Here is a 20,005-nt window from a genome sequence, read left to right on the forward strand (position 1 = left end):
TGAACAACAACAACAAAGGAAAAGTGGGACATTCTGGGATCAAATCAGAAACCGGGACAGCTTCTGTAAATCCAAGACTGGCCCTGTAAAATAGGGACACTTGGAGGGTCTGCCGGAATCAGCTTCATGTCTGAGGGGACTTTCAGTGGGCTCTGGTGGTATATTTGGTGACGGTGATAAACGGCGGGTGGAGAAACAGCAGCACTCTGAACAGCTTTGGCCAGATGGGTATAGCTGTTACTTTGATTTTCTACATACACGTAGGCCAGTGATCTCTGGGAAATTATTATACAGGCTTTTAAGTGCATTGATTAGGAACATTTTTAAAAGGGCCATGCTCTTTCTGCCTTTGGAAGGACTGACTGATCCTCTTGTTCTCTATTCAAGTTGTTTATTTCTGTATAAAATGTTGGCTTTATCCTGAGTTGTTTTAGCTACTGTTATTTTGTTGTTGCAATCGTACTACATCTTGAGGGTCCCTTATACATGGCAACACAGGATAAAATAAATAAATAAAGGAAATAAAAAACCTCAAATTTTCTTGGAGTTACAAACACCCCATTCAAAAAGAATATACATATTTTTCAATGTGACATCAACAGCAAGAAGAATAGATGGAATATGGGTGCCGAAAGAATTAACAATAAGAATAGAAAAAGTAGAGATCAGGCCTAAAACTTTAACAGATCATAGCCCAGTAGTATTGTTCTAAACAAAAAAGACCAAGTGTTTAACAAAAGATGGAGACTGAACGTCTACTTACTAAATAATGAAAAAATCGCACAAGGAGTGTGTAAATTAATGAAAGAATACTTTGAGTTAAATGACAAAGGGTCATTATTATTAGAAGAAAGGAATGGGAAATTAAAATTAAAGGATTATAATGAAATTAGACCTCATTTGAGTAGTTGGCTGCAGCATTTCCAAATTAATCAGAGGTTCCAAAAAGATAAGAAAATAGGATTCGAAAAAGAAATTTCCAAATTGGGTGAGATATTGTTAGGAAACAATAAGAAATATATAAAAAAATTATACAATTTGTTATTGGAATGGGAAACAAAGGAAGAACAAATAAAGGAAACTGTGTTAAAATGGGGGCAAGATTTGGGAAAAATAATTATGTTAAAAAATGGGAAAATATATGGCAAAGAGATGTTAAATTCACACCAAATTATGATTTACAGGAAAATCTGATGAAAATGCAATATAGATGGCATTTAACACCGGTCAAATTAGCGAAAATTTATAAAGGCACAAATAATGAATGTTGGAGATGCAATAAGGAAATTGGCACATATATTCATATTTGGTGGCATTGTAAAAATATTAAGGGATTCTGGGAAATGTTATATAAGGAATTAAAAAAGATGCTCAAATATTCATTTTAAAAAAATCCGGAGTTATTTTTATTGGGAATGTTGGATGATGACATTCAAGTTAAGGATAGGTGCATACTTATGTATGCAACAGCAGCAGTGAGACTTCTCATAGCAAAAAATTGGAAAGCCCAAAGAGTACCTAATAAAGATGATTGGCAAATAAAAATTATAACCCATTATAATTTGGCAACAAAAATTGGTGAAGTTAAAGGAATAAGTCAAGAAAAAACGGATAAGGATTGGAAGCCATTTAAAGATTATATTATAAGTTATGTGGGAAAAGCTGATCTTTTGGCAGATTTGTGAAGGCTCAAACAAATGAATAAAGGAGAGAATATAAATTATAAATATAGGTATACATACAATCAAAGAAAAAAAATGCAATATAGGAAAGGCTGTAAGCCATCACAGGGTGGTGGGGGGTGGGGAGGAATGGGTTAATTGATTTTCTTACTTTCTTTTCTTGTTTTCTAAATTATGTGATTTCTTGTTTTTTAAGTTATGTAATTTTTGCTTTTAAGTTATGCCTTTTTTGTATTTTCAAATTGTCAATAAAAAATTTAAAAATTCTATGAAAAAAAGACACACAGGCCCTTGACCCAAATACAGTGGTGCCCCGCTAGACGAATGCCTCGCTAGACGAAAAACTCGCTGGACAAACGGCATTCGCTAGCGGAAGGCTGCCTCGCAAGACGAAAAAGTCAATGGGGCTGCCTTGCAAGACGAAAAAAAAATTTCGGCGCGAAAACCTCCGCGCTGCATTGCCGCTTCGCTAGACGAAAAATTCGCTCTACGAAGACACTCATAGAACGAATTCTTTTCGTCTAGCGGGGCACCACTGTATGCTCATTCATATGGATAGATGCAAATAAAGACTTTCAGGGTTCGCAAAACCCCCCCTCCAATTTTCTGGAGAGCTATTCTTTGTACATTGCCCTACAGCAAGATTTTTTTTTTTAAAGCTTGCTTTTAAAATGTTCCTTGTTACTAGTTTTCTATATGGACATTTTTTTAAAAAAAGTGTTGTACATGTTCCAGTTCAGTAAGTTCAGCTAAGCCTTTTCTGGCTTGCTTGTATCTCTTGAGAAGAAGTATGCTGTAATATGCATTTTAATGTTTAGCGTTTCAATGACATTTGTACCATATTTCTTGTACACAGGTATTAAAAATTAGAAGTTGCTGGCTATGTTATATGCAGGATTCTCTCAAAACCTGGGAGTCCAAACAGATTCGTTTTAATTATAGCCATGCAGAAGATTAGCCCTTCATTACAGGTCTTATGAGTATGCTTTGAAGAAAATTAACAGCTCAGAGTTGTCATTTCAGAACTAGAGTTTTAGAAAAGTTGCACAGTTCCCAAAGACCTAAAGTTGCTATTTTCAGAAAACTCTCAGCTGATTCCACTAAAACAACTAGCACAAAAGTCACCCAAGTTAAAAGTCATGCAAGTTAATAGTTGAACTATTTCTGTGTGAGAAATTAATTCTACTTTTTTGGGGCAATGATTTCTTTCATCTCTAGTTTAAATGAAAAGCAGGTTTTGAGGGCAAATTTGCTCTTAATCATTACTATTACCAGGAATGTGAAGGCGTTGGAATTATGTGAAATACATGTAGTAGAAAACAGTAGAAATAAAGTAGCTTTCATAATCTCGGCAATATGCGTACAGCTTCAGGTGTTTTTACAAGCATCCAGAACCTCTTCCTTTTTGATCAGGTTTATAAAGTAGTGACAATCACCACATGTATATGAACATGTCAGTTCCAAATGGGTCATCTCTCTCTAATTGAAATGTTCTCAGTAGCAGGGTCAGCTGGTGATCAGCTACGGAGCACCGTGACCCCAAGTAGTCTGTATCACGTTGTAATACATATCTGCTTGGTCTCTCTTGTTCTCTCTGCCTGTATGAAAATCCCCTTAAATAAATTGCATAGAGTGTGGTGCTGATAATGTGAAGCTCGCAGGTTTGATTCCCCTATGGGACAGCTGCATATTCCTGCATTGCAGGGGGTTGGACTAGATGATCCTCAGGGTCCCTTCCATCTCTACGATTCTATGATTCTACATGGGTTTTCAGAAATTGAGAGCAGACCATTTACATTTACATATTTTCTAGAAAGTAAGGCAGCATTTAGCAGACAGGAGCTTATGAATACTGTAACTAATGCTTTTGAAAGTTCGTCAGTCTGTGGGAGAATTTCAACCTTGCATAAAAGGGCATGAGAAAATTTCAGTTCTATTTGGACCTTCAAAAAAAAAAAAGAGAAATAATAAAGTTTTTAAAATGAGGAACACAACATTCTTTTGCAATTTCTTCCTGTTACCATTGTTTGTAACTGCCATATTAACAGGATAAAAGTATTAGCAGCTGATGACATCCCCCCCCCAACATAGTAATTAACAAATGTATAACAGATATTTCGATTCAGCACAATCCAGCCCATAGCTTGCAGGCTTCGTTTATCTTATTTGAGGGAGTAGGTAAGAACATAAGAGCCTTGCTGGATCAGACCAAGTGTTCCATTAAGTTGAGTGTCCTGTTTCTGATGGTAGCAAAGCAGATGTTTCTGGTAATAAACAGCTGCCCAAAATGACTTAATAACTTGAGGTGCGTAATAACTCGGTCAGAGGCCCTTCGTGCTGTTGCTGCCTGTGGCATATTGGGAAAATATGACTACGTGGGACAGTCATCCAGCAGCAAGCAGACATCACCAGCAGCAGCTGGGGCAGCAGCTCAGGGGGACAGAATGGTCTGTGTGATGGGGGTTCATGAGAAATGGCAGAAGGGTGCTGTTGCTGCTATCCCATTTCCCAACCTCTCTTCCTGTGGTGGTTATTTCACATTGCCTAATGGACTGCAAGAAGATCAAACCTATCCATTCTCAAAGAAATCAGCCCTGAGTGCTCACTAGAGGGACAGATCCTGAAGTTGAGGCTCCAGTACTTTGGCCACCTCATGAGAAGAGAAGACTCCCTAGAAAAGACCCTGATGTTGGGAAAGATGGAGGGCACAAGGAGAAGGGGACAACAGAGGATGAGATGGTTGGACAGTGTTCTCAAAGCTACTAACATGGGTTTGGCCAAACTGCGAGAGGCAGTGAAGGATAGACGTGCCTGGCGTGCTCTGGTCCATGGGGTCACGAAGTGTCGGACACGACTGAACGACTGAACAACAACAACAACAACAGGCTGGTCCTGCCACTGGATATAAAGTCAACCTCCCTCCTGTGCTGTATGTCCAAACAACAGGGGGAAGCTAGACCAAGAAGGGTGGCTTCACCCCCCCCACCAGAGGCCATCTTCAGGTTCTATCTCTAGGCTCCATTGGGTGGGACCAAAGAGAGAATAGCTGCATTCCAGACCTACCTATCCCCTTCCTCCACAGGAAGATACAGGAGTCCTAGACTTAAGCATGCAACAACAGCCAACAGCACAGAAGCCAGGTACTCCAAGTGAGAGGGGCCAACAGAAGGACTGTGCTCATTGTAGACAGTAACTTGGGAAATGATGGAAGCTGGCCTGTGAAGCAACAGACATGAAATACATGCATCCTTGCAGCAGACCAGATGCACAGTGGTTTGACTCCTTAGTCAGATGTTGGCCCATACAGAATGCTCCTCTTTGGGGACATAGAATATGGGGCAGGTGCATGCCACTTCCCCCAGGGTACAGCCTGACTATCAGATCCAGTTTGGATTTTCTTAATGTTAAAGAGCTTCAGCTGAAAAGAAGTGTACCATCATTTTAATTATCTTTGCTGATTATGGGGTAAGGCATACCTTAGGTAAGAGGGGGCTTTTGAGGAGGAGCGAGAGATGCCTGACAGTAGCTTCAAAGGCCCCAAAGCCTCTGAAGCCAGCATTAAACATTTCTGTTGTTCCTTGTAATGTTGTATTCATGAAGTGCTAATGATACGGCACTGGAGGAAAAAGCGATAAATTCTTTTTTTTAAAAGTGTGGCATTAAATGTGAATTTCATACACCACAAATGAAATTAAACATGGCTGTAAAATAATTTCTTTCCATCATACCATCTGGTTATGACATATTTATTTATAGCTGTAATCTGGGTAATAACTTCTAGCAGACGCTAGTTCTATTGCCAACTGCTCACGAGCATATAAGGACTCAGCAAATGTAGTGTCTAGTCTGAGATAAGGAAAAGCAGTCAAACGTTTCCCGCACAGATATTGCTTGAATGCCAAGCCATTTACTGAAATATATCTTGTCACAGGGAAGTGTGGAGTTTTGCCCACAGCAAGATGCTGCCCTCATGCCAGAATTAAATTTCTTTTTTCTTCTAGTAACTTGGCATTTCCAACATTGGGTGGCTTGACCCAGCAACTTTTCTGGTCACATTCTTCTTTTAGAACCACAAGGTCTTCCCAGGATGCTATAGGGATTGCTTTCTGTTGTAAACTATCATGACAGTATATCAAATAGGGTATTTTAGTCTGTGGATGGAATTTAAAGTGGGTTTTTACTGCAAGCTGCTGTAAGTTTAGCAGCATGCAAGCCCTGCGAGCATATGCTCCAGTGGTCCTTAAGATTCAGCCATTTTCCCTGTGGTACCTGTTACTATTCTATATTAGATTGTTGTGGTTGTCTAAATGGTAAAAATTAGTGTCAAATAGCATTGAAATGGAAAAAGAACAGACTGAAAATCAATTAAAGTTTAAATGCATGTAAACTAATTACAGTGCAGTGACCATTTACATCAGTAATAAATTGGTGACAACACAATTATAGGTAGAGTCAAATGACATTGAAAATACTACAGACTATGAAATTCCAATCAAAGCTTAAATGTATGTAAATTGAGCATAGTGGCCATTCACAACAGCAATACAAGGAGAACAGAAACTCCTTGTTACAGCAGCTCCACTAGCTATCAGTCCATTTCTGCTGGTTATAACCTACAAAGCCCTAGATGGCTAGGGTCAGGCTATTTAAAGCTTTTGTATTAAGCAGGGATGCCTACACATGTATGCACATTTCAGGACAATGAAATGAATATGTGTGAAAGAGGTCGAGACTTGCTGCTCATGTTTGCTGTCCACAGATTATAGTATCTGAAAAAGGCATTTTTATTTTGTCTATGGGGCATAGAATGAACCCAAACAGTCAAACATCTTGCTAATTAAGCATTATGCGTCATCTAAGGCATATGCTATTTGTATATCAATATTGTGGGTAAGCGCATTGTTAAGACTAAAAGCACTGAGCTGCCAACCATCTTCCTAGCTATAATACAGATTCAGAAAAGTTCCTTAGTTAATTCAGTTTTTATAGGGTTTCTGTATAGCTGGTGGCGCTGTGGTGTAAACCACTGAGCCTTGGGCTTGCCGATCGGAAGGTCGGCGGTTTGAATCCCTGTGACGGGGTGAGCTCCTGTTGTTCGGTCCCAGCTCCTGCCAGCTTAGCAGTTCAAAAGCATGTCAAAGTGCAAGTAGATAAATAGGTACCGCTCCAGTGGGAAGGTAAACGGCGTTTCCGTGTGCTGCTCTGGTTTCGCCAGAAGCGGCTTAGTCATGTTGGCCACATGACCCGGAAAAACTGTCTATGGACAAACACTGGCTCCCTTGACAGCAAGATGAGCGCCACAACCCCAGAGTTGTTTACGACTGGACTTAACTGTCAGGGGTCCTTTACCTTTACCTTTATAGCTATAAAGGTGTCTGGGGTGGTATGATGCCACTGAATCCATAATATTTGTAATAATTAAAGGTAAAGGTAAAGGGACCCCTGACTGTTAGGTCCAGTTGTGGACGACTCTGGGATTGCGGCACTCATCTCCCTTTACTGGCCAAGGGAGCCGGCGTACAGCTTCCGGGTCATGTGGCCAGCATGACTAAGCTGCTTCTGGTGAACCAGAGCAGCGCATGGAAACGCTGTTTACTTTCCCACCGGAGCGGTACCTATTTATCTACTTGCACTTTGTGCTTTTGAACTGTTAGGTTGGCAGGAGCAGGGACCGAGCAACGGGAGCTCAACCCGTTGTGAGGATTCGAACTGCCGACCTTCTGATCGGCCAGCCCTAGGCTATGTGATTTAACCCACAGCGCCACCTGCGTAATAATTAAGTGAAGACAATTGTAAGGAGTTCAGTTTAATGCTTCAATAGAAAACATTCAAGTTCAGAAAATAATAACATGAAGGAACAACGATAGTTTCTACTTCCCTGGAGCAAAAAGGGTCTTTGTTCTCATGTCACAATAAAAAATGACAGCATAAGATCTTTGGTTTTGGTGGGTTTGCAGATAAAAAAGCAGGTGCTTCTGAAGTGCATTTTTCATAGCTTTGAAATGACTATAGGCATGAAATGCAATCAGGAACAGCTCTTCCTTTTTAACACCTATGGAATTTTTCAGCATCTGTGTTGCTAACACATTTCTGAAATCAAACACACTGGACAGACAAGTTCAGCCTATCACTTATGGAAACACAGATAGCAAATTAGGTGATGAATAATGCTAGTAGCAAAACAAGCAATTTGAAAACTCCAAATTGATTCAACAAATTCTTCCATTGCCTCACAGAGAAATTCATTTTCCAGAAGGTGGAGGAAGCAACATGGGGGTCATCTATCTTGGACCTGGTCCTCACCAACAGGGAGGAACTGATGGACGAAGTGGAAGTACTGGGAACCTTGGGAGGAAGTGATCATGTCCTCTTGGGTAACTAATGCCACAGAAGACAGAATTGGGATTCAACACAATCATAACAGATTGGAGAAGTGGGCCAAACAAACAAAATGAATTTCAATAGGGACAATTGAAATATTCTGCACTTACGCAGGAAAAACCTGCTGCACAAATATAAGATGGGAGACACCTGGCTTGCCAGTAGTACATTGGAAATGGATCTAGTGGTCTTAGACCACAAGCTTAACATGAGTCAATAGTGTGATGCAGCAGCAATAATAATAATAATAATAATAATAATAATAATAATAATAATGCTAATGCTATTTTAGGCTGCATCAATAGAAGTATTGTTTACTGATCAAAGAAAGTAGTAGTTGTTGTTTAGTCATTTAGTTGTGTTCGACTCTTCGTGACCCCATGGACCAGAGCACGCCAGGCACTCCTATCTTCCACTGCCTCCTGCAGTTTGGTCAAACTCATGTTAGTAGCTTCGAAAACACTGTCCAGACATCTCATCCTCTGTTGTCCCCTTCTCCTTGTGGCCAACATCAGGGTCTTTTCCATGGAGCCTTCTATTCTCAGGAGGTGGCCAAAGTATCGGAGCCTTAGCTTCAGGATCAGTCCTTCCAGTGAGCACTCAGGGCTGATTTCCTTCAGAATGGATAGGTTTGATCTTGCAGTCCATGGGACTCTCAAGAGTCTCCTCCAGCACCATAATTCAAAAGTATCAATTCTTCAGCGATCAGCCTTCTTTATGGTCCAGCTCTTACTTCCATACATCACTACTGGGAAAACCATAGCTTTAACTATACGGACCTTTGTCGGCAAGGTGATGTCTCTGCTTTTTAAGATGCTGTCTACTGTGTCCATTTCTGGGCACAACAATTTAAGGAGGATATTGACAAGTCGGCACGCGTACAGAGGAGTAAAATAAAAATGACCAAGGGTCTGGAAACCAAGTCCTATGAGGAATGGTTGAGCGAGTTCAGTATGATTAGCTTGGATAAGAGGAGCCTGAGAGAATATATCGAGAGGGCTGTCACCTGCAGGACCTAAACCAATAAATTCAAGTTACGAGAAAGCAGATTCCAACTAAACACCAGGAATGGCTTTCTGACGGTAAGAGCTGTTCAACAATGGAATGAACTCCCCCGGAAGGTGGTGGACTCACCTTCCTTGGAGGGTTTTAAGCAGAGGTCGGCTGGTCATCTGTCATGGATGCTTTAGTTGAGATCCCTGCATTGCAGGGGGTTGGACTAGATGACCCTGAGGGTCCCTTCCAACTCTACAATTCTATGAAACATTCTTATTAACACAAGACATGTTCCAGGCAGATTTAGATACTAGATACTTGCCCCATTAATTTCATTCTGAAATTTCAAAAATATTCTTAAGCTATTTATTTATTTATTTATTTATTTATTGATGATATTAGTTACTTATCACCTAACAAGTCATAAGAAACTGGAGGATGGCTATGCTAAATTTTCACCTACACAAACTGGGTAACAAGGAGAATTGTGTGTGTGTGGGGGGGAAAGCTTATTTAAAAGCTCCTTATTGACATTTTAACATATTGTTAACTGTCTGTTTGCAAGTGATTCTACACCACTACACCACACTTGATAGTAATGTCATCACTAGCTATGTAATACCCAGCTGGTTAAAACTGCCTCAGAAGAAAGCCTCTTTTTAAAAAGGTGGAAATGGTTACTAGAATTACACATGGGCAATGCTTCCTCTGTCAATCCACTTGAAACGTATCCATCCCTGTTAAAAACAACTGGATTTACCTTTATGCTGTGAAAGAAAGTGATCCTATTTTTGTGTGTGTGTGTGTGTGTGTGTGTGCTTTTGTATAAAATTAACCCAACTAAGCATTCTGATGGCAAAACTTATAAAAGGGACACTAGCTGAAAAATAGAAAATATGATATAAAGCAGTAGGTGATACCGCAGTGCTTTTTTTTGTTGGTTTGTGTATATATGAGTATAAAGTTGGATTTTGGCATAATACACTGCCAAAAGCAGCTTTTAAATGTTGAATACAACAGTCATTCATATACCTAAATTTAGTGGATGTACAAAGTGCCCACTTAAGAATCTAAATATATCCATAGCTGTTCTTTTGCTGTGTTATTGATGTAAGAGTGCTCTTGTATTGATGTTGTATTATTCCATTTGCATTTCAGTGAATGCGGGGTGGGGTTGGGGTTGCACTCTTGTACTTACATCCCCCACTCCACCCCACCACCTTGCAATTCACACTTTTTTGTATGCTGCTCACTCACTTCTTCAGTTAATATGGTCTTGCTGTATAATGTACACAAATAAGGCTGGTTATTTGCTGTTGGTTCAAAATAAAATTGATTGTAGGAGATAAGTGCCCCGTATCTTGCTATAAAAAGTCCACAAACATAATTCTTAGACACTGCTTTCTAAGCAGCTAAGTAGCTGTAGCTGCAAGGAGTTTAATTTCCATTTTGCTTGTATTCACCACAGTATTGCTAATTTAGTTTTGGCTAAATGTTATTTCTAGCCTAGAGGCAGATTTAGAGCAGCACGACTGGCTCTGCCACACTGGGCGCTGAGCCTAGGGGGTGATGCGGGGCATTGAGACTATGATGTAGTGAATTGAGCATAAAGGAAGGAGAGTGGTGGGGTGTGGGCAGCTGCCAAACTTTGGCCTCACATAGGTCGTGGTTCAAATTTCAAAGACTGAAGTCTTCCCCTGTCTAACCCTGGTGGAGTTGTGAGTTCCATCAATGACAGAGACCTCTCACCACACAATAGTAATACCTATGAATGAGAAAAGGCCGTGCATCTGATGAGTTTACCATCCAGTGAACTGTTTATGCATATCTGGGTTTTGTGTTTGCTTCTTGGAAGGACTGATCATTAATCATATTCCTGTTCATACAAATTGAGGTGAGTCTGGTTTGAAAATATGTGACTCAATGATACTGCTTTGGTTGAACTCACAACTGTGGTTTTTGGTGGCGGTAACAGACAGGCATTAAGTAGAACCTGCAACAAAAAGTTGCAGCATAGGGCTCTTGCTGTTGTTGCTGTGGTGATCACAGAAGAAGAAGAAGAAGAAGAAGAAGAAGAAGAAGAAGAAGAAGAAGAAGAAGAAGAAGAAGGTAGTAATAGTAAAAGCATGTCAACAAGTGGAACCTGTAACAAAATATTGTGGTGTGGGGCTCCAGTTTAATTATTCAGTCAGCTACTCATGCTCTTCTCCAGAATACTCCATTCATTCCCTCCTCACACTGTGTGTCCCCCACACTCCCAACATGCAGCTAGCATTTCATTCCCACTGAGCTAGCTCAGTCTTCACTGGATTGCTTTGGGATTAACTTCTCCCCCTACTTATTTTTGTATTTAAACAAACTTTGAGATTTTTTTCTGAGTCTGCTGATATCTACTTCCTGTGTGTGGATTGTGTCATTTGGCGCAAAAGCACTCACCTCTGTAAACAAATGAAAAGAGGGAAAGATCGTAATAGCCACAGCTGGGGAGCAGGAAATCTTCACACCAAGGCTGTAGCATAGTTTGGAAAGGCAGTGCTCTTCCATCTCTGCACCTTAGTGATGACAGCTCATAAAAAAGATGGGTTTCTGCACAACTTCATGCCACCCATTTATCCAGTTGCTCTGCAGGACAGATAACTGCATGGAGGTCAGCAAAGTAAAGATGAGCACGGATTTTGCACAGAAGGCCATGCTACGTTATAAACACAAAAACATGTAACTTCATAGCCATCATAAGAAGTTGATATTGTGTGCCATTATTTTTAACTTTGATTGTAGCCCCTCATTTAATTCAGAATGGGGACATTTAAATTGAATGTTGGAGAACCCTAAACTCACCATTGTAAAACTGCATATTCTGAACCAGTCCTGATACTCTCTTTATAATATTATTGGGAGTGATTGTCTGCTGCGATTTGGCTCACATTGCCCTCTTCAGTTTTTTAAAATGTATCCGAGGTGAAAGGCCACAGTGCGATGGATTGCAGGAATTTGTAGTGAAAGGCACCAGCAAGCATGTGTAGCAGCAGTATGTCAGCAGTATGAACCTGCTGAGGCATTCCATATGTTGTTGGACTCCAACCACCATCAGCTCCAGCCATCATGGCCATTGGTCAGGGATTATGAGAGTTGTAGTCCAGCACCATTTGGAGGGTCACAGTTTCCCCACGTCCTGGAATATATCCATCATCCAAAGTGCACGGCTGCAGATGCAGTGAATTGAGGTAAGATGGAACACACAACCCGTGTTTTATAACCACTGGTTTTGTATACAAGGCCATGTTATGCTATAAATACAAAAAGCATCTTACGTAACCTCACAGTGAAGTGGGGTTGTGAGAGGGTAGATATAGTGTGCCATTGAATGAGCCATTGTGCTGAACTTTTTAGATTCACTTTGCTGACAAAAGAGCAGTAATTTTGCCGGAGTTTCTTCCAAAATGTAATTCATTTTGAAAAAAGCTGCTTTCATTTTTCAGGGACTGTTACTGGAACATTGTGCCTTTTTCATGATAACTGCCTGCAAATGCTTCACAAAAATATACAGTAATCTTGCAACTTATGCAGGGGCTACGTTCTGCGTATCACACCTAAAGCCAAAATCGCATATAGTCAAAACCCATTGGGTTCAGTGGCAGGTGGGATTGCCAATGTAATTTTTCCTGAAACCCAGGCCCCTTTCCACCTCCTTTTTAATGTTTTTTGCCATGCGTGTAAAGCCGAATGCATACAAGTTAAATGCGCATAAGATGTGGGCGTACTGTATTGTGCTATCTTGTTTTACAGAGTAATTTAAAGTAATTTGTTTGCCATATGATCCTCATGGGTGTAGTGCCCATACTTAGATTCCCATAGGGCTTAACAGAGCCTTGTTTCTACACTCCACACCCCCCTGCATGTACATCAGTATGCATGCAGGTCTCATTAAAAATCATTATGGAGAGTTTGTGAAATGCTGATCATCAGTAGCAGCTGTTATGGTGGGACAAAGTAATGGAACTGCTCTACTAACATTGGCATCATTGCAATTTACCTGGATGAGGCACGGCTGCACGGAATCAGGATGGAAGTGCCAGAATCACTCAAATGATGTGTCTGTGCAGCTGTGACCTTACCACCATCCTGGCTCCGCCACTGTCTAGGTAAGCTGCAGTGAGGTGGGTGTCAAGAGGGCAGTTTCTCAGCTCTACCTCAGCCAACGAGCCGCTATTGATAGACAATCTTAAACATCCCCCCCCCAGACATCACATTGTGTTCAGAAGGACTTACCCAAGGGTAAATATGTGTAGCTATTACAGCTTTAATGGAGTACAGTATTCACACAGAATCATTAAAATATATAGAGGAGAAAATAAAGTTGCTCCGGAAGATGAATCAACATTATTCTACCTCAGAGTCCATTGTACTGAGTGGAAAGTCTTTTTGCTTTAATAAACTTTGAATCAGGAAGTACATTTTTAAATTATCATTAAATGTTCTGGTGCCCTTTCAATTATATTATTCTATGTGGATGGCATTGTTTGTCAGTTGGGTACTTGTAATGTGGAATGGCTGCTTCACTTGCAAGATATCTTCATTTGCATAGACTTCATGTGTCTGTTTCAGTGAACAGACAAATCTGAGACTTGGGTCTGCCACTCTACTACTTCAAGTCATTCAACTCCAAGGTAGTAGAGAGGCTGGAACTAAACACAGGATAGGGTACCATATCAATCATGCCCACCTTAAATAGCATTTTGGAGCTTGAGCAAATATGGACAGCCTGCAACACAAGATTGTTAAAACCAAAAGAATTATTGTCAGTTGAATTTGATTACATTTTGAGAAGGGTATGCAGACAACTCCCTCATCAGCCAAACTTGAAATTGAAAATAAGAAACGTAATGGAAAACTCAGGCGAAGAGATGAGAAGCAGGTTTGTTCCATTAGCCTTGCTGAAGGGCCAGCTCTGTCAAGCCTCTATTTCAGTTGCCACCTAGTAGCAGCTATCCTAGCAGGCTGCCTCAGTGGGATAGATGAGATGCAGGGCTGATTCCATCAGTTCTGCTGAAAGACCAGCTCCACCAGGCATCTCCTGTCCCTAAACTGTTTCCAGCTCACTATTATAAGAGTTCCTATTTAACGCGAAGAACTGGCACCAGAGTTTGCCTTTCCCCCTCTTTCCTTCCTAACCCTTGTGTGTCATGTTTTGGGGGTTGTTTTTTTTTAGTAGGTTTTGAAAAAGTTGTTACCCCGCAGTTAGCATTTCCACAATTATATACAGTACGTACTCAATAATAGTTTCTGTTATCTTGCAACATACTGGGCATAAAAGTTAAACCCTTGAACCTCAAAGTGGATTCTCAGAATTCTTAGTTGCTCATGGTAATCACGAACCAAATATTTGCATCTAGTTTTCGAATCCCTGGACATGCAAAATAGTCACAATTTAGAGTGATATTCAGGGGTCATGATATAATATGCAGTTGAATCAATGAGAGTTATGCATAAATAATTACTGTGGTTGAATCAACTGAACTGCTTGGGAAGATAATTTAGATATATCTGTCAATTTATATTAAAAAATAAAAGGCTAGACAATATATTGTGGGACTGTATACCATGCATATTTTTGTATGTCTTGTATTTCAATTTTTATATGCTAATGATTTCATGTACTGTGTTGCCAGTTCTCTCCCCCCCCCCCAACCTCATCAGACCCACCAATGAACTTTTCTTTGAAGTTAATCCCACTTTATGATTTGGAAGTTACCCTTCTTAGCACCTGATGTCACAATGTTCCCAACACCCACTGTTGGTAGCTTGGCAACCCACCCACAAGAGGCTTGTGATTCATTCTCAGGTCCTGACATACCATTTGAGAGCTGCTGACATAATTTCATGCATGCAGCATTAAATGTGTACTTTATTGCCCTATTTGTCTGTAAAGGGCACATATTTCACTAGGATGATTCTACTCTTGGGCAGCTTTTAGCATGCCAAACTTTATGAAACTACTGGTAATTTGCTGCAGAGTTAGTCTTGGCAAATAGGTCAGTAATTGAAATGCTGTAGAACAGTAGTGCTGTAGGACACTGCTGTAGAAGTCCAGTGAAAATACTGAAGTTCCTTCTTGAGAGAGAGAAGCCAGAGATTTTATCAATATAGAATGCATCACTGTTACCGTACAGTATCTGCCAAGATACACTTATAAGCGTCCGTGTTGCATTTGGTAAAATAGCAATAATAAAGAAATACTTCGCAACGAATGCATTAAATTAAGCACAAGATAAATTGTAAGGAATACTGAAGATAATACATTCATAGAAAATTTTGTGGTGCCAGGATGTTATAAAAAGACTCATGATCATTTCTTCTGATGCTATAAGCACTAACCAACTGCTATGACCCTACAGCAGAGCAAAGACTTAGGGGGTCATTTCTTTTTTTGCAGTTTGTCAGTAAGGAATCTGCAGTTCTCTCTCTCCCCCTCCCTCTCCTCTCTCTCTCTCTCTCTCTCCTCTCCCCCCCCTCTCCCTCTCCCTTTCCCTCTATATCCTTCCCACACTTGCTTCTGAGCCCCCTACCTGCTTGGCCATCATGTCTTCAATACAAACAAAACTTTTAAAATCCAACGAAAAAGGAACTTTCTAGTAACATTCATGATGGTTGCATTTGCTTCTCTTCTCATGTAGAATGTGAACCTAGTAGTTCAATTCTGTATGCTTCTTCCATCACTTTTTTTAAATAAAAAATTACCTATACAGTACTATAAAAAGTAGCCATAAGAACTCCAGTACCCTTCACATGCTTTTACTGTTGCCAAGTAGGTTCCTAAAGCCAGTGTAACTTGATCAGCTGTTTTAGGGCCTCTGATGTCACAGTTCATCTGTGTTACTTTTGCAAGTTAGATATCCAAGTGTCTTGGCCTAAACCTCTACTGTTCTGATGGTGGAGCCTGCAATGTTACATGGAGCCACAGCTTCACAGCTGGCTATTTTGAGGCAATGGTGAGAACATGAAAGAATGGTGATTCTACATTAAGATCCAGTGGCAACTTAAAAATAAAAGTTATGTATTCACATGAAAGTTTTTCAAAGTCACATTGCTGATAGAGTTGAATTGTCTTGGAATCTTTTATTAGGAATAGATAGGCCTTTATAGCTGGATATACAGTAAGATGTGATGTTTCTTTTCCCACCCCCCAACGGTACAAGAAGCAATCATTAATCAAGCCCAAAAATTCTTATAACCTTGAAACTTCTTTACAGGAATATATCAAGCTAGGAAGCCAAAACTGTTTTATTTTACACATTCATACTCAAATTTATAGACGCAGAAGGAACGAAGTGCAGGGAATATTAAGTTGTACAGAGAAATAATAAACAAGAGAAAGGAAACACTGTTTGGGATTAGGGGGCTTTTAATTAAACAATTTTAGGTCATGTTTTCAATTTTGTGTGGGTGATATTTGTACTAGATATTCCCTGCTCTGGCAAGTGAATGTTGTGATAATGAGGCTTTCAAGCTTGCTTATGACAGTTTAGTATACAGGTAGTCAGAGAATGAAGACAGAAGAAATAAAGCAGAGGGTGGATACTTTTTTTGATGGGGTTCTTCAAATGGTATGGTTTTTTTTTAAAGGTTAATGTTTGTCTACAAGATTGTTTTGTTAGGGTTTTGTTAGGCTTTGTTAATACCTAAACATTGCATTTCAGCTGACTTAAGATGGTTTGTTAAAGTTGAATGTGTTTAACAAATTGAACCTATGCCGTGAGAATCAATTAATTCATTGAGCATTAATGGAGCTTGCTCTACGTAGGAAACTATGCATAGGATTGCAGATGGGCAGATCCTAATAAATTGAGTTTATATGCTATTATCTACCATTCTTTGGTGTTTTGTATATGCATTTATTTTATTTATAAAAATATTTACATACTGCTAGTCATAAAAAATATAGGAGAAATATGTATTCTTAATTGGCTGCATAACCTGGCAGAAGAGAAGAGTTTCCAGCAGTTTCCAGTGTGTATGTATCTACACAGTTAAATGCATTTTAAGACTCCCCTTGAGGGCATGGCTATGGGGGTTCTCACTTCACTGCTGGTCAGAAGTTAATTATCCTGTTCTATGCATACAGCAGGCTCACTTGATGACTCACACAGAGTTAGATCAATTGGTGCCTTTCTGTTTACAGAAGGGGCTTGGATCCAGCTAGAGGCTTCCAGAAACAGAACAGTGAGAAAGCAGCTGCAGTCCTCCATCCCTGCTGCTATTGTGTAAGATTCCCCAACCCTCGAGAGCAGGGAATTTCTGGGTGAAGGCAGTTGTGCTAAGCAAAACTATTTCTCTAACAAAAGGCTGTAACACCTCCTCAAACACAATTACTTAAGTCATGGGCCACTGACTTAAACCAACCAATGAAAAGATCAAGTACTCATCTGCCTGTATATTTGAATGGGAAGTATATAAAGCATATATTCGTGGTCGAATAATTGCATACTCATCATATAAAATAAATTGAAGAATAAAAGGGAAAAACTGTTGAAAGAAGAACTTAAAGACCTCTGGGCTCAAATGGTCAGGGATCCAACCACTATGATATACAGGTGAAACTCGAAAAATTAGAATATCGTGGAAAGGTTCATTTCTTTCAGTAATTCACTTAAAAGGTGAAACTAATATATGAGATAGACTATGACATGCAAAGTGAGATTGTCAAGCCTTTGTTGTTATAATTGATGATTATGGCGTATAGCTGATGAAACCCCAAAGTTGAAATTGTTAATTTGGGGTTTCATCAGCTGTACACCATAATCATCACAATTATAACAAATAAAGGCTTGACATCTCGCTTTGCATGTCATGAGTCTATCTCATATATTAAACTCCAGTGGCTAATGAAAACAATTGCTTACATAATGGACTTTTCCATGATATTCAATTTTTGAGTTTCACCTGTACAGTATAAGGAAATACAAAAAAAGGAAAATTGAATTAAATAATATACTGTCTCAGCAAACAGAATTTTTGCTCGCTTGTGTAAGACGGAGATATTGGGAGAATGGTGAAAAACAAGGTTTTTTTTTTTGGCAAATTGCTTAAAACAAAGGAAGGAAAAGGCATTTATCCCAAGTATTAAAGGTGATAAAGGTGAAGTCTGTAAAAGTCTATAAAAACCCAAAGGATATTAATAACCAATTTTAAAATTTGATTCGCAATTATACACTAAACCAAAAGATGTTGCCCTAGAGTCGTCTGCGACTGGACCTAATGGTCAGGGGTCCCTTTACCTTTACCTTTAATAGCTTCACGGAGCAGTTCACAATTCAGTTCAACCTAAGTTAGTTTTATTTATACTTTTGTTTATTTCAGAACCTCAGACTAGTATACCCATCTTGATGCAAATGATAGACGCTTTTGGTAAAAATATCAGGTTATTCTGTTATTTGGTCCAAATCAGAATTGATGGCAATACTGTAGGTCAAAATTTGTTTACACACTCATTCAAGGAATATCAATTTTGGGTATGTTCCAAATCTATTAAATATCTAGGTACCAAGAGATATAACACAGTTAGTTACAGTTGATATGAATAAAATAATATAATAATAATAATAATAATAATAATTTATTTATACCCCGCCCATCTGGCCGGGTCTCCCCAGCCACTCTGGGCGGCCTCCAACAAATACCAAAATACAATACAGAGTCACAAATTAAAAACTTCCCTAAACAGTGGTGGTTTCTTCAGATAAAAGTGGTTTCTTCAGATATTGATAGGTGGGAGTCATTGAAGCTTACACTTTGGGGAAGGGTGAATGCTCTCAAAATGAATACTATTCCCAGATTCATTTATATCCTGAGAGGACTTCCAGTTTTTATACCTGGGTCATATTTTCAAAGATAAACTCATTTTTTAGTAAATGCCTTTGGGGCTTAGCAACACCAATAATATCCTTGCAGAGAATGCAACTACAAATTAAAGGAGGTTTCAGAACCCCAAATTTGGAATTATATCACTATTTAATATAAATATTAAAAAGTACTCATTTCGTCTCCAGATTTATTCCATTATTTTTATTGAGAAGATGTTCTCACAAGATATTCAGTGTTCTTTTGTTATTTCAAAAAAATCATATCCATACCAAAAAATATATTGAGAAACGACATTAAGTTTAGTGTGCCCCAGAAATATTCAATACAGTACATATTTAAATGGCCACATTTGAAGTTAAAAGATCAAACATATTTATGGTTCTTCAGAATATCTTTCCTAAATTTTATTATCCAATTAAATTGTGAAAGCCAATAAAACATGAAAATTTTCAGAACATTTTTTTATCTGCATATGCCCTTATTTTGAGTTTCTCATACTGTTCCCTGAGCAATATCGAGATGTGTGTGTAGGATATAAATGCAAAGATTTCACACCTTCTGATTTCTCCACAGGGAACTATCTCTGTAAAGTTCCTCAGCTGAGTATTACTGAACTAAATATATTACATGTCAACATGATTCCCCTCCACCCCCCATTTTGGTCTGTATTGAAGGAGTGTGTTTGTGTGTAATTGCAGAATTCAAAGCTCATTTTGAAATGAGTAACCTTAGTTTATTAAAGTATATTCAGCATGCCAAATGACAATCCTGGTTTCATCTGGATTGTCTTGTAGACTTTAGTGAGAAGTGAAAAGTTTCAACCGAGGTCAGAATTCTTCCTCTGCTAAATATGTGTTAATAATGACAATGGTTTTATACTTTCATTTGGGTTTTTCCAAGCTCAGTAATGTCAGTTAACTATGGTCTAGATGGCTTCAATCAACCAAGGCTTTTAGACACAGGAACAGGACTTGATGCTTCATCATTTTATATGAAGACAGAGCCAATGCTAACTCACAAGCCACATACTGTGAAATAGTTGTGAAGTGTAGCCATAGTGCAACTAATAAAATAGCTCCAATATA

The sequence above is a fragment of the Lacerta agilis genome, chromosome 2 (assembly GCF_009819535.1).
Source record: "Lacerta agilis isolate rLacAgi1 chromosome 2, rLacAgi1.pri, whole genome shotgun sequence".
NCBI classification, from domain to species: domain Eukaryota; kingdom Metazoa; phylum Chordata; class Lepidosauria; order Squamata; family Lacertidae; genus Lacerta; species Lacerta agilis.